Source organism: Pleurodeles waltl, chromosome 4_1 (assembly GCF_031143425.1).
Source record: "Pleurodeles waltl isolate 20211129_DDA chromosome 4_1, aPleWal1.hap1.20221129, whole genome shotgun sequence".
NCBI classification, from domain to species: domain Eukaryota; kingdom Metazoa; phylum Chordata; class Amphibia; order Caudata; family Salamandridae; genus Pleurodeles; species Pleurodeles waltl.
This window is the reverse complement of record NC_090442.1, coordinates 155,170,572-155,194,043: the sequence shown is the minus strand read 5'-3', so window position 1 is coordinate 155,194,043 and position 23,472 is coordinate 155,170,572. Positions and strand designations below refer to the sequence as shown.

Here is a 23,472-nt window from a genome sequence, read left to right as displayed (position 1 = left end):
AGTGGTATTTCATAAGCTTTGCATGTCTCCTAGATAAGTCTTGGGTGCTCATCCACAGCTACCTCTAGAGAGCCTGGCTTCCTAGACACTGACTACACCTCACTATTAGGGGATACCTGGGCCTGGTATAGGGTGATAACACCATAGGTGCTCACCACACACCAGGCCAGCTTCGTACATTGGTGGTGCAGTGGTGGGATAAGCACTTGCACTTGCCTTGCCACTCTGTCACTGAGTAAATTCCACAAGAAAGACCGCGCAAAAGATACACTACTGTATACACGTAGTGTTAGGGATCTAGTCTCCTAAGTTTGGGTAAACTAGGGTCTGGCATAACCTTGCTCCAAACTTTGCTGGGAGCCTAGAGTTAGAGCAGTTAGAGACTCCAACACCAGTCTAGCTAGACATCATGTCTTCAGTAGAGCTCACCTCTTAGGCCTTGAACTCTCAATATGAGGGTTTAACCTTCCAAGAGTTAAGTGAGATGTGTGCAGACAGAAAACTGAAGACAGGGAGAAATCCCAATAAGAGTCTGCTTCTAGCCTGCTTCTCCAGGATGACCAGGACCATGTGACCAGGACCATGTTGGTAGCCAGGAGGAGGAGGAAGTAGAATCTGACCCCCCAGTGCTAGAGAGAGTAGATTTAGACCCTGTGGTGGGTCAGAAAGTACCCAGGGAGGATCAGAGACAACCTAGAAACACTCACAGTCCTGTTAGGAGCACTACCGGTAGTGGAAAGGGTGGTCACACAAGTGGGCCTAGATAGGAAGGCCTTGTCAGTGGAGAGAGAAAGGGAGGGGTTAGTGCCCCATGGTGGCAGCAGGTTTAGTTTCAGGGACTCTAGGGTCAGGAAGGACTCTTGACTCTAGGATCCTGAACAAGGTACTCCCATCTTACAAGGTGGGTGACGACATCTATAAGTGGTTCACTGCTCTGGAGAGGGCCTGTAAAGTACAGAGGGTCCCTCAGGAACAGTGGGCAGCTATATTGTGGCTCTCCTTCTCTGACAAAGGTAGAGACAGACTCCTCGCTGTCAGAGAAGAGGATGCAGACAATTACACAGTTTTAAAATAAGCACAATAAATTAGATGGGTTTGGTCTGACAACTGAACAGTATAGGATCAAGTTCAGAGAGACCAGGTAATAGTCCTCCCAAGATTGGGTTGATTTTATGGACTGCTCTGTAGAAGCTCTGGAGGGCGGGTTGCAGGGGACAGTCAGTGACTACCAGGGCTTGTTTAACATTATCCTAACAGAGCGCATTTTAAATAACTGTGTATCTGATCAGCTGCATCAGTGCCTGGTGGACTCTGATCTGACCTCTCCCCAAGAATTGGGAAAGAAGGCAGACAAATGGGTCCGCATCAAGGTGAGTAGGAAGGCTCACACTGGAGGTGACCACAAAAAGAAGGAAGCAGGTAAGTCTCAAGACAAGGGTGGGGACAAAGATAAACACAAAGAGTCTTCATCAGGCCCACAAATTTCCTCTGGGGGTGGGAACAAATCCTCTTCCTCATCTTCAAGCTTGTAAAGGCCTTGGTGCTATGTTTGCAAAAACAAAGGCTATAGGGCAGGGGACAGCTCCTGTCCTAAGAAAGGCACCAAGCCTTTCACCACTACTAACACCACTTCTACTCCTAGTGCCCCTGACAATAGCAGTAATGGTGGGACTACTAACAGTAGTCAGTCCAAGAGTGTAGCTGGGCTCACTTTAAGGACTGTAGTGGGCTAGTTAGAGAGACCACTGAGGCTGTCTTGGTCTCTGATGGGGGCATTGACTTTGCCACCCTTGCTGTCTGTCCCCTTAATACGGGTAAGTACAGGCAGTATCCCCTAATTAATGGTGTTGAGGCTGAGGCCTACAGGGACACAGGTGACTGAGAAACTGGTGTCTCCTGAGCAACACCTACCTGGTCACACGTACCAAGTGACTGATGCTCATAATAACACCTTGTGCCACCCCATGGCAGTTATTGATTTCAGCTGGGGGGGTTACTAGTCCTAAGAAAGTTGTGGTTTCCTCAGACCTACCTGTAGAGTGTCTACTAGGGAATGACTTGGAGACTTCAGCTTGGGCTGAGGTGGAATTGGAGGCCCATGCAGCAATGCTGGGCATCCCAGGGCATATATTTGCCCTCACAGGAGCACAGGCTAAAAAGCAAAAAGAGCAAGGATCCTTGAAACCTGGAACAATGGCCCAAGAGCTTCATAAACCCAAGAGCAGGAAGGGTAAGAAAGTACCCCCTGCACCAGCCTCCAGTGAGGATTCAACTCCTGAGGGAGAAGAATCCACTTCTTCGGTGGAACCTACACCAGAAGAACTGCAAGCTTACACAGCTGAGCTCTTGAGTGCAGGGGGATCACCAGGGAGGAGCTCAGTAGGGAACAACAGGTTTGTCCCACACTGGAGAGCTTAAGGCCGCTAGATTTCAGAGTCAAGGGATCCCAAACCTGGTGTCACCAAGAGATTGGTGATCCCTCTGAAGTTTAGGGAGTTCCTGTTGACCTTGGCACATGACATTCCCCTGACAGGTCACTTGGGGCAAAGAAAGACTTGGAACAGGCTTGTCCCACACTTTCACTGGCCCTACATGTCTGAAGACACAAAGGAGTTTTGTCGCTCCTCTGTCAGCTGTCAAGCTAGTGGCAAGACAGGTGGCACCCCAAAGGCCCCCTTAATTCCACTTCCTGTGGTTGGGGTTCCCTTTGAGAGGGCTGGGATAGATATTGTTGGCTCCCTTGTCCCACCAACGGCCTCCGGGAACAGATTTAGACTGGTGGTAGTAGACTATGACACCAGGTACTCAGAGGCCATTCCTCTTAGGACCACTACAGATCCTGCAGTGGCCAAAGCCCTTCTTGGTATCTTTTCAAGAGTGGGTTTTCCTAAAGAGGTGGTATCAGACAGGGGTGCAAACTTCATGCCTGCTTACCTAAAAGCCATGTGGAAGGAATGTGGTGTGACTTACAAGTTCACCACTCCTTACCACCCACAAACAAATGGCTTAGTAGAGAGGTTTAACAAAACTCTCAAGGGTATGATAATGGGACTCTCTGAAAAAATCAGAAGGGTGTAGGCTACAGCCCATTTGAACTTCTGTTTGGGCACCCTGTTAGGGGTCCCCCTAGTTCTTGTTAGAGACTGCTGGGAGCAACCTCTCAAGCCTCCTAAACAAGACATTGTGGATTATGTGCTTGGCCTCAGATCAAGGATGGCTGAGTACACGAACAGGGCTACTAAAAACCTTCAGGCCAGCCAAGAGTTGCAGAAACAATGGCATGACCAGAAGGCTGTCCTAACTGTCTACCAGCCAGGACAGAAAGTGTGGGTCCTGGAGCCTGTGGCTCCCAGGGCACTCCAGGACAAGTGGAGTGGCCCCCACACCATTGTGGAGAAAAAGGGTGAGGTTACCTACTTGGTAGACATTGGCATCCCCAAAATCCCCCACAACGTGCTTCATGTGAATCGCCTTAAACCCTATTATGAGAGGTCTGATATGACTCTGCTCATGGCCACTGATGAGGGACAGGAAGAGGAGAGTGACTCTCTTCCTGACCTCTTCTCACACATTGCAGCTAATGGCTCAGTTGATGGGGTAGTGCTTGCTGACTGCCTCTCTGAGTCCCAAAAGGAGAATTGCAGAAACCTCCTAGAACAGTTTTCAGAACTGTTGAACCTAACACCTGCTCAAACCACATGGTGTGAACACACCATTGACACAGGGGACAGTTTGCCTCTTAAAAGCAAAATTTACAGGCAACCTGACCATGTGAGGGAATGCATCAAATCTGAAGTTCAGAAGATACTAGACCTAGGAGTCATTAAGCCCTCAGATAGCCCTTGGGCTAGCCCTGTAGTGCTTGTCCCAAACCTCACTCCCAAGAGGACAAAAAAGAAATTAGGTTTTGTGTAGACTACAGAGGTCTTAACACTGTTACTAGAACAGATTCTCATCCTATCCCTAGGACAGATGAGCTTATAGATAGACTGGCATCTGTCAAGTATCTGAGCACCTTTCATCTGGCTGCTGGCTACTGGCAGATCAAATTATCAAATGATGCTCAGCCAAAAAACTACATTTCCCACCCCTAGTGGTCACTATCTCTTTACTGTGATGCCCTTTGGGTTGAAAAATGCACCTGCCACATTCCAGAGGCTAGTGAATAAAGTCCTCTGAGGTTTGGAAAGCTTCAGTGCAGCTTATCTGGACGACATAGATGTCTTTGGCTCCACCTGGGAAGACTGCCTGGTCCACCTGGAGAATGTTTTAGAGGCTCTGCAAAGGGCAGGCCTCACTATCAAGGTCTCTAGGTGCCAGGTAGGACAGGGGAAGGTGGTATATCTGGGCCACCTGGTAGGTGAAGGCCAGATTCGGCCACTACAGGGGAAAATCCAGGCAATTCTGGATTGGACTGCCCCTGCTACACAGACCCAAGTGAGACCCTTTCTAGGCGTCACTGGGTACTACAGGGGGTACATTGAGAATTATGGCTCCACTGTAGCTCCTCTAAATGACCTCACTTCCAAAAGAATGCCTAAAAATGTTTTGTGGATAGCTAGCTGCCAGAATGCTTTTGATGACCTTAAACAGGCCATGTGCTCTGCTCCTATTTTAAAAAGTCCTGACTACTCCAAGCAATTCATAGTACCGACAGATGCTTCTGAGCCTGGATTGGGACAGTACTGTCACAACTGAATACAGAGCGCCAGGATCAACCTGTAGCTATTATAAGCAGAAGGTTGACCCCCAGGGAAAACTGTTGGTCAGCTATAGAAAGGGAGACCTTTGCTGTGGTGTGGGCTTTGAAGAAGCTGAGGCCATACTTGTTTGGCACTCACTTCCTTGTTCAAACTGACTACAAGCCCTTTCTATGGTTAAAACAAACGAAAGGTGAAAATACCAAACTTTTAAGGTGGTCCACATCCCTACAGGGAATGGACAATACAGTGGAACATAGACCTGGGAGTAACCACTCCAATGTAGATGGACTCTCCAGATATTTCCACTTAGACAATGAAGGCTCATCTGGACAAGGTTAGCCTCATTGTCCTCCACTTGGGGAGGGGGGTTATGTAGGAAACTATCCTATTTGTGGCATGGTTACCTCCACTTTTATCATGCTGTTAGTATGTTTTTGACTGAGTTCACTGGGATCTTGTTAACCAGGACCCCAGTGACTGTGCTCTCTCCCTCCAAATGTGGTTGTTCCTGACTTTGTGCACCCCACAATTGGCATACTGGTGCCCCCAGGTAAGTTCCTAGTATATGTTACCCAGGTACCCATGGCATTAGGGCACCAGGGGTTCCCCATGGGCTGCAGAATGTATTATGCCACCCATGGAAGCCCATGCAAAATGCCATTGCAGCCTGCGTGAAAAGGTGCATGTACCCTTTCACTACAGGTCACTGCACCAGGTTACTATAAGTCACCCCTAGGGCAGGCCCTCCTAGACCAGAGGGCATGGGTGCAAGTGCCTGTGTGTGAGGGCACCCTTGCTTGAGCAAAGGTGCCCCTTCGAACTCCAGCTCCATTTTCCTGGACTTCATCTGTGCAGGGAAGCCATTTTACCCGTGTACTGCACATAGGTCACTACCCATGTCCAGCTACATAATGGTAACTCCAAACCTAGGCATGTTTGGTATCAAACACATCGGAGTCATACCCAAATACGTTTGCCAGTATTGGTTGTATGATTCCATGCACTCTGGGGGCTCCTTAGAAGTCCTCCAACTTGTCTCCTGCCAGTTTGCAGGGTTTTCTTGGGCAGCCCGCACTGCTGCCATCCTACAGACACATTTCTGCCCTCCTGCTGCTTGAATAGTTCAAGCCCAGGAAGGCAGAACAAAGGATTTTCTTTGGCAGAGGGAGGCAACACCCTCTCCCTTTGCAAATAGGTGTTACATGGCTTGGGAGGGGTAGCCTTCCCCAAGCCACTGGTATGCTTTGAAGGGTCATTTGGTGCCCTCCTTGCATAAGCCGGTTTGCACCCGTCCAGGGACCCCCAGTACCTGCTCTGGTGTGAAACCAGACAATGGAAAGGGGAGTTACTACTCCCCTGTCCATCACCATCCCAGCGGTGGTGCCCAGAGCTCCTCCAGGTGGCCACTTGATTCTGACATCTTGAATCCAAGGTAGGCAGAGGCCTCTGGGAGCATCTGAGTGGCCAGGTCAGGCAGGTGACATCACAGCCCCTCCTGATAGGTGATCACCCTGCTAGGTGACCAATCCCCTCTTATAGGGATATTTAGGGTCTCTCTTTTGGGTGAGTCCTCATATTTGATGTGCAAGATTCCAGCAGGACTCCTCTACAATGTTTGCTTCAACTTCTGGCCACTGGAATCACAACTGGACTTCACAGGAACCTACAATCTGCAGCTCCAGCAATGGCTTTGCTCTGCAACATTGTTTCTCCAGCTCCTTCTAGCAACTGCAACATGTCCCCAGCTGTGCATCCTTTTAGGGTGGCAAGTCTTCAGACTGCACCAAGAAGCAAGAAGGAATCTCCCTTGGAGTGAAGGAGTCACACCCATGTATCTGCAGGCACCAACTGCAATGATTACCGGCCAAGTGGACTCTGTTTCCTGCAACTCTGAGTGGATCCTGCAACACAGGTGGTGGTCTTGAGTGGTCCCCTCGGTCCCCTCTACCAGCTGCCCAACTTGGGAGGTGGTGAGTCTTGGCCTCTCCTTGCAGAACAGTATCCCTGTGCACTGCAACTCTTGCAGCTATCAAGCCTTGTTGGCTCTTCTTACAAGGGATCTTCAGAGTCCATGTAGCCCCGGCCTCTAGCACTCTTCTCTGCAAAGCGTAGTCTCCTGCCTCTGCTCCAGCGACGTGGAACTCCTTTCCATGTGTGCTGAGTGGGCATCACTGCCACTCCTGTGCCTGCTGCCTGTGAGTTGCCTGTGGGGGCTGCATCCTTGACATTGGTCTCTTCTCACTGCTGAGGGTCGCCTCGGACTCTCCCCTCCTTGGGTTCAGTCCCCTCAGACCTTCTTGGTCTCCAGCAGCTCTGTAACTTCTCTTCTGTAACTCTTGCCTTTGGCATGGTTTGATGGTGGTTTTTCCACACTACTGATGGACTGCAATGCTTCTTCTGACATGGGACATCAACTGCATCACTTCTGGAACTCTTCCTGTGCTGCATAGCCGATTCCTGGTCTTCACTGTTGACCTGGTCCTGCACCTCCAGAAGGGTGGGTAGTGGCTCCTGCCCCCAACTGGACACTCCAACTGCAACTGGACTTGGTCCCCTTCATTTGCAGGTCCTCTTCTGTCTGGATCCATCTTCTGTTTCTTCCAGTCTTGCTTGAATCTTGCACAGTCCTTTTACAAAGTTTACCTGTGGGTTTGGAAAAAAACAGGTACTAACCTCTTCTGGTCGCTGGGGGGCACTCTGGTACTTACCTTTTGGGGTTCCTAGTTCCTCCAGCTCCCCGCTACAGATTCCACTTACCTGGGTAGGGTCTGCCTTTCGCATTACATTTTTTTAGTATATGGTTTAGTCCCCCACCCGGGTCTCTATTGTTTACTGTAATTTCACTGTTTTCTATTGCTTTCTATGCCCATTTCTGATTACTTAGGTTTATATAATAGTGTATTTACTCACCTGCTAGTAGAGAGTTGCCGATACAGTATTTTAGTATTTGTGTTACTATAATAAAGTACCTTTATTTTTGTAACACTGTGTGGTTCTTTATGTGTGTAAGTGCTATGTGACTATAAGTGGTATTGCATAAGCTTTGCATGTCTCCTAGATAAGTCGTGGCTTCTCATCCACAGCTACCTCTAGAGAGCCTGGCTTACTAGACACTGACGACACCTCACTAATAGGGGATACCTGGACCTGGTATAGGGTGATAACACCATAGGTGCTCACCACACACCAGGCCAGCTTCCTACATGTACCATCGACACAGAACTCAAATTCAACTGATGTTTATGAAAAAAAGCTATCATATCAAAATAAGAAAGTCCATATGGGTGTCATTATGAGAACAAAATAATAAACTTAATCCAATACCCATTAATTTATTATTATATACAATCAATGTCTAACAACCAGATACAACCAAATTAATTTGTCTAGAAGTACTTTGATCTTAGTGGTAATGTTATGCAGCATAATAATTAATTAAATATGTACAAATGAGTGCTCACTGTAGTGAGTGAACATACAGTGCTCAAAAAGTGAGAGGGCGGCATAAAAGTGATCACATATGAAGAAATCGGCAAAAAGACAAAAAACTATTTCTTTATTTACAGAGAACTGATAAGTATTTGAGAAAGGACTGGACATTTAGATTCTCTCAATATTTTCTTTTAAAATGTGTAATTATCAATGGTGTTTCTATCCTTGTTGATTTAAAGAGTCATCATCAGGAGATAGCAAGAGATACCTGAGTACTATGAAAAGTAAGAGGTGGCACAGAATAAAGCAGAACATTTAGTCATCCAAATGAATTAACATCATATAAAATCATGTCTCCATGTAGGACTATATCTAGAAAAGACTTGTGCCTTCTACTGAAAGATAACCCAGAAACAAAAATAGACAAACAACTTGCCACAAAAACGTTACTGAATCAATGAAAAACCATGCTAGATCCCAAAGTGCCACACAAACGTTAGGAACAAACAATCAATTTGAAGCAGATGTTGAGTTCTGTAATTGAAAATGATGTTATTAAACAAGTCAATATGAATGAAAATAAGGTGCATAGTAAATACAAGAGAAAGAAACCCACTGATATTACTGTATCCCGATGGATTGTGAAGGCATTGCCAGAGTTATTGAATAACAGACATGTTTCTGAAGAATCAGAAAGGCACAAAAAGCAGTGTAGCTAAGGAGCCACAGAAGTAGGTCTCAGTGTAAATAAGACTCCACAGTCAAGGAAGTCTAACTAACTATGGAATAAGAAATAAACTCATCCCTAGTGCAAGGCGGGCAAATTTCTATAAAAGGCATGGTGAAGAAATATTCACCCGCAATGGAGGCCGCCTACTGCAACAAATCGAGAGCTCAAGAAATCCTAATTGGTAGAGTGAGAGCCCAGAATCAGTTGAATTATAAGGAAACAACACAGTGATGTAGGATGCAACTGTATGAATGTGGACTTGTTTAAGAACTGGAGCACAGGTTTTAAAGGATAAGGGCTCAACACAGGAAGTGATTATACACGGTTACCTGGACGAACCCAAGGTAGACCAGCCCAGTACATGTTTTTGTGTCATGAAAAAGATCTGATTGGAAATAGTTCGCTCAAAGTTGTACATAACACAAGAGCACTTGGATAAATCCAGGGGTCAAAAAGGAAAGACAGGATGGGACAAGAAATTAAAAGGAACCACATACCCAGAAGTGAAAAGGTGCATAATGATCATACATATGATGTACAAAACAAATAAGCAAAAAATAATAAATTAATTCAACAGTAGACATAGGGGGTCCTTCTGACCCTGGCGGTCTTGGACCGCCAGGGTCACGAATGACGGAAGCACCGCCAACAGGCTGGCAGTGCTTCCCATGCCATTCTGACCGCGGTGGTAAAGCCGCGGTCGCCCTGCCGGGGCTGGCGGTATTCCGCCGTTTTTGCCCCGGCTGGGAGAATCCGCCAGGGCAGCGCTGCAAGCAGCACTGCCTTGGGGATTCTGACCCCCGTACTGCCAGCCTGTTTCTGGCGGTTTTCACCGCCAGGAAGTGGCTGGCGGTAAGGGGTGTCCTGGGGCCCCTGGGGCCCCTGCACTGCCCATGCCAGTGGCATGGGCAGTGCAGGGGCCCCCTAACAGGGCCCCGGCCAGCTTTTCACTGTCTGCTTAGCAGACAGTGAAAAGCGCGACGGGTGCAACTGCACCTGTCGCACCACCGCAACACCGCCGGCTCCTGTGTTGCGGCCTCATTCCCGCTGGGCCGGCGGGCGCTAACATGGTTAGCACCCGCCGGCCCAGCGGGAATGTTGGAATGGGGGCAGCGGTATTTTGGCCGCATGGCGGCCAAATGCCGGTTCCCACCTGGCGGGCGGCGGTTGGAATCACCCCCATAGTCTGTCCAAAACGGCTCACAATGTAATATTGTGATTGTATCAGAGGGTGATGAAAGCATAATTAAACAAGTAACTCACAGTGATCATATAGTTACATTTATCCAAAGTATCTAAACAAATATTGACAGAATCACATATTGAAATCTAACTGCATTCACTTTTGTTTAGTAAATGTTGTACATTTCCACCCCTCAGAGGCAGTCACCTGCTCAGCCACTTGTCACACCAGATCACTTTCTGAATGTTTTTTTGAGGAAAGCATGGTACCAGTAGGGCTTTCTCTGTCCTGCATTTAATTCTGCTCTTATGTTGAATGATATGTGTCTTAATCTTTTCTGTAGTTTGCCAATTGTACAGAAGCCTAATTGAGTACACCACATTCATAGAATCACAGTTAATGAATTGTCAAAGTTTGTGTGTAATAGTTGCATGTTTGAAATCCTTAGTATTAGCTGTGAGCATGCATACAGAACAATTCTGGCATTTAAAATGTCTAGTTTTGGCAGGAAGACCCAACATTACAGGAATGCTTTTGGAGCCTGAGCTGTATTTAGGATTCCATTTAATGTATTTGATTAAATGGTCGTTAAGATTATAACCCCTCTTGTAACAGAACAACGAGGGCTGAGAAAACAAATCCATTAAATCTCAGAATGTGCCATATTTTCTTAATTATTTGGCTTAGCTTTGTTACAGTTAATTTCAACTGGCTGATGTTCACAAAACTGTACAAATGTATATGGAGTTCTGTCGATTAAACCGAGGATTAATATCTCAACATGTTGTTTGAAATTGCTTGTAGCATTTTTTAAATACTGATAACAGTCGGCTTAACTAATATAAGAGAGTTCACTAACACTGTTGTTAGTATGTGCATCTCCATTTTAAAAACATAGTAGAAATAGAAGAAGTTTAGACAGGACCTGTCACAGTGTTCTCCACAATCTGCCATTAATTGTTTTACACCAACTGTAATTATTGATCTTATTACAGAAATGGAATGGTGAGGGTGACCTCCCCCAAGTGGCTGACATCCTCTTCGTCTCATTCCACAAATGGAATATGTGTGTGTTCCAGCATATAATTAAGTATTTGCTGTTCATCTATTTGGGAGTTAGGGCTCCATCCTACCACTAATCTGATAGCCATTAGTGTTATGTAAATATTGCAGTGGGTTGCTCCTTTTTTTTGCGAACAAGTGTTTGCCTTTCACTGCCCTGCTGCATGTCAAATGCGAGGACCTCCAGCACTGCCCAGGTACAGATCTCAGCTATCCACTATGTATTTCTGAGTATCATTAGGGAACACGTTGTGCATTTCTCTGACCACCACTAAAGTGGTGTAGCTCTAGGGACAAAGTTTTAATCCTGTTTGGGCATGGACCTCTGCATCATTACCTGAAACAGCCTCATCCATCAGCCGACTCCACCATTTCCAGCCATGTCACACCAGTTTAATGATCCCACCCAATCATGTAAAAGGGTGGGAAAACCCCACCATCCCTGGGGCTTGATTTCCTGGGCTTACAGATTGGATAAGTGTTTCTGGCTTTGGAACCTCTAGTATGAGACCCCCAGCCTCTGCTTTGAGTCATATATGTCTTCCCTGCAACCCATCTGTTTTAAATGGCCCTTTCCAGTGTAGGTGCTGGGGATGCCCATGGCTCAGTTGATGAAGAGCTTTCTTTTGTATCACTATGTCTTCTGAGACATGGAGGGGACCTTGTATCAAGTAATATGAGGTCCCATAGCTCCTGCCTCCTGATCCAAGCTGATGACCGTGGAGGGACACCCTAGAGCCAGGGATGTTAAGTCAAGATCATTGCTGCTACCCAGGAGGTGGGTAGTGTGAAGAGAAGGTGGGATTTCTGGGTGTATTTGACAACATAGACGTTAACCCTCCAATATGTCCAACAAGTTAATGACAGCAAATCAGTGCCATATTTGTGGCCTATACCTGACATAATGATGCCCATCCTGATAATGAGGCACATCAGTGATATATTGCTGGGTAATTTTGGGAACATGCTGGCTCATGTTGTCTTAATGATGGGGCTTCTAGAGACTTATTTGTGAGCATTCGTTTCGACATGCTGGTTTTCTTTACTTAATTGTGACCCATTAATGACAAATGTATTCCTGGTTTTGGTAAACTATGGCATTACTGTGGCCAGTCATTGTCATACGAAGCCATTCTTGACAAAGGTATAGCTATCCATGGAGTGGCAGCAGCCCTTCGTTTATGTAACTTTTTCATGCTTCACATAACTCTGACATTTCATTGTGTAGTGGTGGTGAAAATCTTTGATGAACCTCCCTGGTATCTGATACTGATAAATCGACATGGAAGGCAGAATCTGCCCATGTGTGGCAGTACTATATGTGAGTACTTTGTGAAAATGATAAGCTGATGCCTGTGTATACTTATCATTATTTGTAGAATGGAAACCTAGATGGGACCCAATGGGGCACCAAAAAATGGTGGGATTCATGAGATAAGATTCAGAGATGGTTTACAGTGAATCACACTTCAAGGAACATTGGCCCTCATTATGACATTGGCGGTAAATTCTGAATACCGCCGCGGTGAACATCCCTCCGCCAGATTATGACACATACACACAAAGCCAACATAAATCCGCCAGACCTACTGAATGTGATAAACTGTCAGAACTACCACCCATACTGTTATGCCACCAAAACAACACCCTTCAAATAATGACCCACGAATCACCACAGCGGACATCCAACAGAGGTAAACCATTGGTAGTACACACTGTGAAGGCGGATATGGCCACCGAAAAACAAAACAAGACAACATTGGCTAAAACCAAAAACCCACACCTGACACAAATACACACACCCCACACACTCACCAACAGCACTATAAAACACACCCCCACATCACCCACAAACCTTTGCAAACACGAGAAGACTACTACACTTTGCCACGCCAATCCCAGAGAGGACTGCACACACATACCACAACTACCCATTCATCTGTCACGCACCATACACCACACACCCCACCACTTCACACATCACCCTCTGCACAACACACACACCACACAAGACCCATGTCCCCGGTTCACTGATGAGGAGTTGCGGGTAATGGTATAGGAAATAGTCAGGTTAGAGCCACAGCTATTTGGAGCACAGGTACAGCAGATCTCCGTTGCCATGAAGATGGAGCTATGGTGGAGAATCGTGGACAGGGTGAACGCCGTGGGACAACATCCACGCACAAGGGATGACATAAGGAAGAGGTGGACCGACCTACAGGGGAAGGTGCGTTCCATTGCAGCAAGGCACCAGCTCACCATCAGGAGGACTGGCGGTGGACCCCCACCTCCTCCTCCACAGCTGACGGCCTGGGAGGAGCAAGTCTTGGCAATACTACATCCTGAGGGCCTCACTGGAGTACCCGGAGGACTGGACACTGGTGGGTCACCATTTACAACCTATTAGCCCCCCATACCTGCATGCGATCTCAACCCCTCACCCTGAGTCCCTTCACCCCACTCCATCCCACAGAGTCCACCACCCCAGTGAAATACCTAAATGCCAAGCCCTGCATGCCATACCCACTGCATGCACATGTCATTGGGAAAGCTAGGAAGGCGGAATATGTCACAGAAATGACACATCACTTACATCCCCACAGGTACCCCAGCCAATGTCAGCTGCGAGGAGGTGCCATGGCTACCCAGTCCCCCACCAGAAGATGCTCCCAGTGATGACAGCAACTCAGGAGCTCTGGATCTGGATAATCTCCCTGGCCTATTAGGGCCCACTGGTCACTCAGCTACCCATCCCACAGCCAGTCCACAACAGAGCCCCCCCCACCTCAGAATCTAACACCACAGCAGCCAGCCAACGCCCCCAGACTTCTGTACCCAGGACAGGTCAATCTGTACTGTGTCCACCTGTACAGGGAGCTGAGTCCACACCACACAGGCAATGACAATGAGGGTCCTGGTGTCAGTGGGAGTGGGCACACTCTCCAGAGGACACAGGCACAGGGGGTCAGGGACAGTCGGAGGATAGCTGTGCTCCAGGGGAAGGACAGGCCCAGGGAACCAACTGCCCAAGAGGCACTCACAAATGTCCTGGGGGCATAACAACAATCCCACGACAGGATGAGTCAGGTGCTTAACATCATGCAGGATAACCAGCGGCTGCAGGCAGAACACCACCAGGAGGTCATGCAACAATTGCAGGCCTTGAATACCACCATCGCCTCCATTGCAGGGGTGCTGGGTGACTTGACCAACATCATGCAGGAGTACACAGGCCCCTACCACCAGCCAGTGTGCTGACCAGCTCTCCACATCTGCTGCAGCTAGTGGACAGGAGGGCCTGCCACAGGACCCACAGGCCACCAGCACCCCTCCCCCTGCAGAAGGTGAACCACCTAACAAATGTTCTCTGCGACCCAGACAGACACCAGAGACAGTTGCCAAGACCAAGACCACTGCAAGGAAATGAACCCCTCCAGAATGTCCCCCTTGTGTTCCACTGTGTCACCATGTCCACCTTGAACTGCCATTGCTCCTCTTCTTATGGCCCCTTGGACACTGAACCTGTTCTACAAACAGACTGAACCACTACACTGGACTTTTCCCAACCATTACCCCACCCTATTGCACTTTGCATTGTATACCAAATTTATCAATAAACACCCTTGGACACTACTTGAGTAATAGTGCTTTATCTCAAGGAAATGTACAATGTATTTAATTGTATTGAACTGCATGATCCTGTGCAAATATCCTGTAAAATGTTTATCCATCCTACATATGTGTCTCAGCAGTCTGTACACATCACAGCATTAAACTGTTGTAACTACACCAACATCTTAAATAAGGGAAGGCATAGGTGACAGTCAGTTGGGATGCAAAGGTAGTGGCTGGAATTATGCTACAGCCACACAGCACAGCACTTAAATGGAGAAATGTTTAGTTCAACAGTCTTACCTGACTGTCATTGGAAGTACTGCTGTATTACATGTGTCCTGTTGTCCACATCCTCCTCCACTTCCTACTCCTCATGGTCCTCAGTGTCCACTGCTGCCACTGCTGCATTGTCACCTCCCTCCTCCTGCAGATAGGGCACATGGCATCTGAGGGCCAAATTGTGCAACATGCAGCACACAACAACAATCTTGCAGACCTTCTCAGGGGAGTAGCATAGGGATCAGATGGAGGCACCTGAACCTGGCCTTCAGGAGACCGAAGGTCCTTTCAGCCATCCTCCTGGTATGCCCATGAGCATCATTGTACCTATTCTCAGCCCCTGTTCTCGGATTCCTAACAGGAGTCAAGAGCCAGGACAGGTTTGGGTAGCCAGAGTCACCTGGAAGAAGTGAGGGACACACATTAGCCTTGCACAATGGCATGCGGAATGACTCCTGAAGGCATACACTGACATACATTGGGTGGGGACTCAGGTTCACCTATAAGCCACACTCTGTGCCTCTGTAGTTGTGCCATCAGCTGTGGGACGCTGCTATTCCTCAGGACAAAGGCATCATGCACCGACCCAGGACACTTGGCCGTGACGTGGGAGATGTACTGGTCAGCAAGGCACACTATCTTGACACTGAGTGAGTGGAAACTCTTCCTATTTCTGTACACCTGCTCATTGGCCCTGGGGGGAGTAAGGCAATATGGGTGCCGTCAATGGCCCCAATCACATGTGGTATGTGTCCCATTGCATAGAATCTAGCCTTCACAGTGGGCAAATCATCAACCTGGGGGAATGCAATGTAGCTGCATTTGTATTTGAGCAAGGCAGCCAAAACCCTTGCAACCACTAATGAGAACATTGGCTGTGACATTCCTGCAGCCAATCCCTCTGTCGCCTAGAAAGAGCCTGTTGCCAGGAAATGGAGCACTGAAAGCGCCTGCACAAGAGGGGGTATTACTGTGGTATAACGGATAGCAGGTATCAGACCAGGCTCCAGTTGTGCACACAGCTCTGTGATTGTGGCCCTGTCCAGACGATAGGTGAGTATAATGTGCTGGTCCTCCAGTGTAGCCAAGTCCACAAGGGGTCTGTACACGGGTGCTCACCTCCTCCCCCTATTCCTCCGTAGTGTTTGGTACCTAAGTGACCCAAAAGCAAGAAGGGCGTGACAACAGGAACTATGGACACACATTATCAGAGTACACAGAGCATTTTTGTATGTTGGAAACTGGAATTATCTAGGTATGTACAGTCAACACCAATGACGCACTTTTAAATCAACCCATGTGTACTAGCAGTAGAAAATGGTAACCACCTGTCCTGTATGCAGGGACAGAAGGAAGTGACCTCACTCTGCCAGCGTTAGGCATCATGGCGGGAAGCGGTCTGCACTGCCGTGCAATTCCTCATTGGCTAACATGGAGCGCTATGGAGTTCAGGAACCAATGATGATCAACGCCGACGGTGACGGTGTTCACCGCCGTGGTCGTGACTGCCATTTTCTACAAACTACTTCACTTGATTCCTGACTTTCCACTGGACTACATCTCCACTGTGTGTTCTGCTGTGAGCTGTGTATGGTACCTGCCATGGTCCGTGTTACAGGGGAAAGGGCCCCAGCCTTCACATTGGAGGAGTTGGAGAGGCTCGTAGATGGGGTCCTACCCCTGTATGGGCAGTTGTATGGGCCTCCAGACCAAAAGGTGAGTACATCATGGGTATGTTGCATGCGACATGGCTGCATGTAGATGTGTGTGTGTGCTGGCAGTGTGTCATTTCGGGGGGTATGGCTGGTGGCAGTGTTAATGCAGATGTACGGGTCATGTGTGTGTTTGATGAGGGGCAAATGCAGTATGTGGGCCAAATGCGTGACAGGCTGGATTGTCTTGTTCATGGTGTCCCTCTGACTATGTTTCCTCTGCAGGTCAACGCCCATCAGAAGAAGGGGTTGTGGCGTGCCATCGCCAAGGAATTGTGGACCCTGGGGGTCCATAGCCAGTGGAGCACCCACTGCAGGAAACAGTGGGAGGACCTGAGACACTGGGCCCGGAAGACCACAGAGGACCAGCTGGGGACAGCCTCCCAACGAGACTCCCTAATGGCCCGCATACTGGCGGTGGCCTACCCAGAGCTGGATGGGTGCTTGAGGGCATCACAGCAGCCACAAGGGGGTGAGTAGAGTGTGTGTAACAACAATCATTTGTTACCTGGCATGGGATTTGGATGCACGGTTACAGTCAGTGGATGCCCCAATATGCCAGTTTAGACATTGCTGAGTGGTCCAGCTTAGGTATTTTGGGTGTAATGCATACTTTAGATACCTGGGTAGCTGGCTTTCCATGGCAGACAGGGCTTAGTTGGTCCCAGTAGATGTGCAGATGGCAGTGTTTGGGTTCTACCTGTTGTAGTACCTAGCCAATGGTATGCCAGTGTGGTCCATACTGCCCATTCTTAGTCCCAGTAAGTGATAGTGATGTGTAAGCCGCCTGTGCTGTTGGTGCTGTGATTGGCCCTGTGCTCCCTTTCTTTCTCCCCCCCTTGCTCCTTTTTTCATCCTGCCCATATGTGCATTGGCATCATCTGGTGAAGGAATGGGGCACCAGTGAGTGAGGGAGCTGCAGCCCACAGAACCTAGGAAGCAGAGTCCACCGATGCCGAGGGGACGAGTGGGACGGAGGGCGAGGGGAGCACCACAGGGGGGACAGGAGCTGATACAACTGACTCTGATTCCTTCTCTGATGGGAGCTCCCTGGTGGTGGCAGACCCCTCTAGGACCACCCCAGCTACAGGATCTTCTGCCACCCCCGTACTAGCACCGCCCTCCCAGTAGCCCCCCCATCCAGTTGCCCGTGCCCGCTCACTCAGGAAGGTGGTCGTCTCCATCGCCCCAGGCACCTCAGGCCCTGCCCCAGTCAGCCCTACTGCCCTCAGTGAGGAGGCTATTGACCTCCGGGGAACCATCTCTGTAGGGCAGACAACCATAGTGAATGCCATCCAGGGGCTGGCATCCCAGATGCAGCAGTGCAATGCCTTCCTGGAGGGCATTCACGGTGGCTTGATGGCCCTACAGAGATCGTTTCAGGCTCTGTCCTCCCTTCTGATGGCAGCCAGTGTCCCTGTTACTTCTGCCCCCCCAACTACCACTCCCCTGTCTCCTCTCCCCAAACCCATCCCACGCACACATTCTGACAAGCATTCACCCAAAACAACAGACAAGACTCGCACAGACAAACACAGGCAGCACACTTCAGTCCACAAGCAGACACACAGCCAACACACAGATGCACATACAACATCAGCTACTGCCATCACTGTCTCCCTCTCCTCCTCCTCCCTCACAGTCACATCAGCACTCACACCTGCCTGCACAGCATCAACAGTCCCAAAACCTGCCACCTACACAGCCTTGCCCACAGTCACCACAACAGCAGACCCGCAGACATGCACCCCACACACCACTTGCGCAGTCACCACCATCACCACCTCATGCAGCACACCCACCTCACTTGCAGACACCACCACAACATCCATCCACACGTCCTGTTTAACCTCCCCCACCCTGTCTGCCCCCCTCCAAAGACACACAAACGCTTGCACTGAGTCCCCCAGCAGCCATCCACCTCACACACGCACACTGTACATGCACCTGCACCCAAGTCCAGCACACCTCCTCCTCCTACAACCACTCCCTCTTCCTCCACTGTGTCCTAGCTTTCTTTGCTCCTGGGTTCTGTTACTGTCGATCAACTCTTGCAGATAGTTCTGGGTGTGTGTATAATGTGTGTGTTATGCGTGTGTCACTCTCCCATACCTCCTTGCCTCTCTTGTGTGCTAGGCAGCTGTACTCACCGTCGTCGTTGTCTTCGTCGGCATTTGTGCTCCTGGATGGCCATTGTGTGGTACAGCATAGGGAAGACTTACAGTTCTAGTTCCATGGCGGCCGCGGACTCCTCTGTGTCCCTGGAGGTGAGTGTTTCCTTTTATATGATGTGTTTCCGCCAGGCTTTTGGTGGTGTTGCTACCGTCCTGGAAATCCTGGTGGTGTGCTATGTCATTATATGGTGGGTGCATCCTTGTCTTCCACCTGCCTGGAGATTGCTACTGCCATGTTCAGTGGTCGTACCCCACTGGCAGTTGGGGTGGTACATTGGCTGTTTATGGGAGGGATCACCGCCATGGTCACAATTTGCCGGTCATTACTAACAGCCTGGTGGCGGTACTACCGCCATCGCCAGCGTGGCAGTCACCTGACCGCTAATGTCATAATGACCACCATAATTTCAATTATGCCACGATCTAGTGTTCTAAGATGAGGTTAGTTTCCAAATTCTTTCTGAATTGCAAGCAGTTTCATGCCGTTCTGATGTTAATAAGAATCTTGCTCAAGTTTTTAGGTGCCTAGATGGTTAAGACTTGTGTTTAGGTTATCTCTTTTTGCAGTTTATTTGTTTCGAGACAGCTGACACCCTGGCTCCTAATGTGCCACTGTCTGCCTGAGGGGGGTATTTTTTATCAGAGGAATGCAGGTCTGTCGTTTCTGGTGGCTTTCTATGTGGTGCAGCTGGTCTTGAAGATAATGTGGGCTGGGAGGGAGGAACCAGTGTAGTTCTTTAAGGGTTGGGGATACCGCTGAATTTCATCATGCTCTTGATGAGATCAATCAATCTCAATTTCTAGAGCGCAGCTAATCACTCACGAAGGTATCCAGGTTCTGAGAGCCAAGCTGGTTGGGTGGAGTCAGTTGAACAACCAGGTCTTGAGTCCGTTTCCGAATTTCTGAGGGGAGGTTGAGGTCTGGAGGTGGAGTGGGAGTGGGACGCTGCTCCATGACCTAATGGTAAGGTAGGAGAAGGAGCTTCCTCCACTATTGCTTTAGTGGATGGGGGGGGTGAGCGAGGGAGAGAAAGGTGGAGTGCAGGTGTCTGGAGGGCTGGTGGAAGTTAAGTTCAGGTGGTGATTAATGTATGCTGATCCTTGATTGTGCAGGGCTTCTTAGGTGTGGGTCAGCATCTTGAATTGACATCTGGTATGGACGGGCAGCCAATGGAGTTTTTTGAGGTGTGTGGTGATGTGGAACTGTCTAGGGGAGGTCGAAGATGAGTCTGAACGATGTGTTCTGTATGGTCTTCAGTCTCTTCAGGAGGTATGTGATGGTTCCTGTGTAGGGTGTGTTGCTGTAGTCAAGGTGGCTTGTGACAAGGGCTTGAGTGACGGTTCGTCTGGTGATGAATGGGAGCCATTTGAAGATACTATGGAGCATGCAGAGAGTGAGGAAACAGGCTGAGGAGACTGCATTGATCTGATTTTTCATGATGAGTTTGCTATCCAGCATGATGCCAAGGTTCCGGGTGTGGTCTGTGGGATGGGTGAGGGTCCTAGTTCAGCTGGCCACCAGGAGTCTCTCCAATGGAAGGTGTTTTTCCCGGAGATCAGTACTTCTGTTTTGTCTGTGTTGAGTTTGAGACAGTTGTCTTGCCTCCAGCTGGTGATGCTGATCATGCACAGGCGGAAGTTGGCTCTTGTGGTGGATGGGTCTTCAGATAGAGAGAGGATGAGCTAGGTGTCGTCTGCTTAGGATATGATGTTCAGTCCGTTGGTTGTAACTATGTTGGCCAGGAGGTTCATGTAGTTGTTGAACAGAGTTGAGCTGAAGAATGAACCTTGGGGGACACTGCAGATGATGTTCCTGGGTTTCGAGTTGAATGGTGTAAGGCTGACTCTCTGGGTTCTTCCGGTGAGGAAGGAGGCGATCCATTTGAGAACGTCCCCTTGTATTCCGATCTGACGAAGCCTCTTTATCAGGGTATGGTGGGACACATTGTTGAAGGCTGCTGAGAGGTTGAGGAGGGTCAGGGCGGCTGTTTCTCCTCTGTCTAGGAGGGTTCTGATGTCGTCGGTGGTTGCGATCAGAGTGGTTTTGGTACTGTGGTTCTTGCGGGACCCAGATTGGGATGGGTCCAGAAGACCGTTATTCTCCAGGTATTTCGTGAGTTGTCAGTTGATGGCCTTTTTGAGGACCTTGGTGGGGAAGGGAGCAGAGAGATGGGCTGATAGTTCTTGAGCTCGATGGGGGTTGGCGGATGGTTTCTTGAGGACAGGTTAACCTGAGCATGTTTCCAGTCTTCTGGGAAGGTGGCAGATGTGTTTAGGATGACGGTGAGCTTATTGCTGATGGCCTTGATTCCGAGGTTGAACGTGTGGTGAGGTCAGGGGTCTGTGGGTGCCTGTGAGTGGATACAATGCACGATGGCTGTGGTGCTCTGCGTGATGAGCTGGTTCCACATGGTGCTCATGTGGTTCGGATTTGCATTTTTGGAGGCAAGGAAGCTGATGATGTCGGCGGTGGTGGGTCTGGATTTGAAGTGTTTGTAGATAGCTGAGATCATGTAATGGAAGATGTCTGGCAGGATGTCACACAGCTCTTGGGAAGAGGTGATGATGTTTTCGGTTACTGATATTGGAACCAAAAATGAAAAAATGCATTGTTCGTGGAAATTACAATCTTCAGCATTTGGGGAATGGCTTATGAGAAATGTGCATTTCTTGGTGAAATGTTAGAATTTTAAGAACCCCATAAGCTAATTTATCAAACAAAATCAATCCATTTGTGAAATATATTTAAAACTGGTATTTGAGTAATAATTTATGCTATGTTCAGGAGACTTACTGCTGATATTCGTTCCTTGATTCTTGAGAACATTTAATGCCAAAGTTGTTATTTCATCACTTCTGTGTAGGCATTATGTCATTGATGTTCATAAAATGTTTATGATATTATCACTGCTGCTTTCTGAGCCCCTTAGCATATACGATTGGTCCAAACTCTGCTGTCTGACATACTGAGCTCCAATTCTGTAGTAATGTTGCTGCGTAAGCCTTTCAGATTTATCTAGGTCTGCCTAAAGCCTGTGATTGAGAGATTTGATTTGTTCACCTTGCCCCTTCCACGTAGAGTCTTGGTCGTAACATATGACTGCATTTAGACGGGCTGAATGAAAAATTGAAATGAAGAAAAATGCTAGGTACATTTTGAAAATGATAAGCCATGTGACCTTACATAACTAGGTGTTTTTAACTGCTTGTAACATACATACATCTTTGAACAGCTTTTAGGGAACATTACATTGAACTATCCACAGTTTTGCCACCAGTCTCTTACAGTTCGGGGAAGATGAGTACCAAAACGCCTAGAGACTGTAATGCTTGCCTGGGACACCATAATATTACTTGAACAATTCATTATTAGCTCTCCACAATTTGTTTTTTATCCAAGTTATTTTGAAATAGAGTTGCAAAATGCAATATTTTTTTAATTATGCTCAGAATATTCTCAGTGAAACCCTCAAACCCTTGTTGACTCATTTTACTTTTGCACGGTTAATTCAAGCAAGGCACTTATATGCCAACAGGTTCAAAGTTCACCGGCTTAACACTGGCATTCTAGAAATGTCATTGTCAAATATGTTGTTTAAATACATTATTCCATTATCATCTGCTTATTGATAAATCCCCTCTGTGTCTTTTGCTGTTGAGAAAAAAGTTGTAATTAAATAAAAGGATGGATGGATGGATGAATCAGCCAAAGAGGGCTAGGAAAGGCAGACTGGCAAGCATAGTGAAAACTCACATTTGGTGTTACGGAAGAAGAGGAATAGACAATACAAGGGATCACAAATTCTCCCCTATGATAAAATAAAGTCAAAGACATGCATTGATTAAACAAACATGTGCTCTGTGTTTGAGTTGAAACTGGAAAACCCCACTATTCTACAATAAGCCTTTAACTTATCTTTATCTCAGTTCTCCCAGTAGGAAGAAAAATTGTGAAAAAACATATTAATAAACACCTTTCTGATTTTCTGAAAGCGCATAACATCCTTCACCCCAAGCAAACAGGTTTCAGGCGGATCAGCAGCATGGTGGCTGCTTTTCTGGCTTCCACAGAGGAACTGCGGACCATGTTGGATCAGGGTGGTTCAGCTGCTACGATTATGTTAGAACTGAGTGCGGCTTTCAATACCGTCTCTCATTTCACCCTCATCTAGAGGATGAAGGAAGTTTGAATCAGTGGGCAGGCCATAAAATAGCTTGAAGCGTTTCTTGAAAACAAAAGGTTCCAGGTGGGTGAGGAAGTCTTCTATTCAGTCGTCCTTCCACTTTTGTGTTGGGGTCCACAGAGGTCCTCTTTGAGCCCACGCTTTTTAATCTATATGCACTCCCCTTGGCAGGGTTTGTTCATTTGCACAGCCTTGATCTTGTGTTGTTTGCCGATGACACACAAATCATCATGGCCCTCACTCCTGACACAGGTCATACATCTGTCCACCTTAATCAGTGTCTAAAGGAAGTCACTGAGTGGGTGTACGCAAGTTGTCGAGCACTTAATGGTGAAAATACAGAGGTTCTGGTGGTCAGAAATAACACCACAAGGTGGACTGATCTTGCCTGGCCGGAG

The 23,472-nt window shown here is 48.0% G+C and overlaps 1 protein-coding gene across 1 annotated transcript in view; it reads left to right on the top strand.

Moving 5' to 3' along the window:
* The window catches only part of LOC138287142 (solute carrier family 23 member 1-like), a 225,917-nt gene that overhangs the window by 167,721 nt on the left and 34,724 nt on the right, over window positions 1–23,472 (top strand). The gene's annotated exons all lie outside the window — the stretch shown is intronic.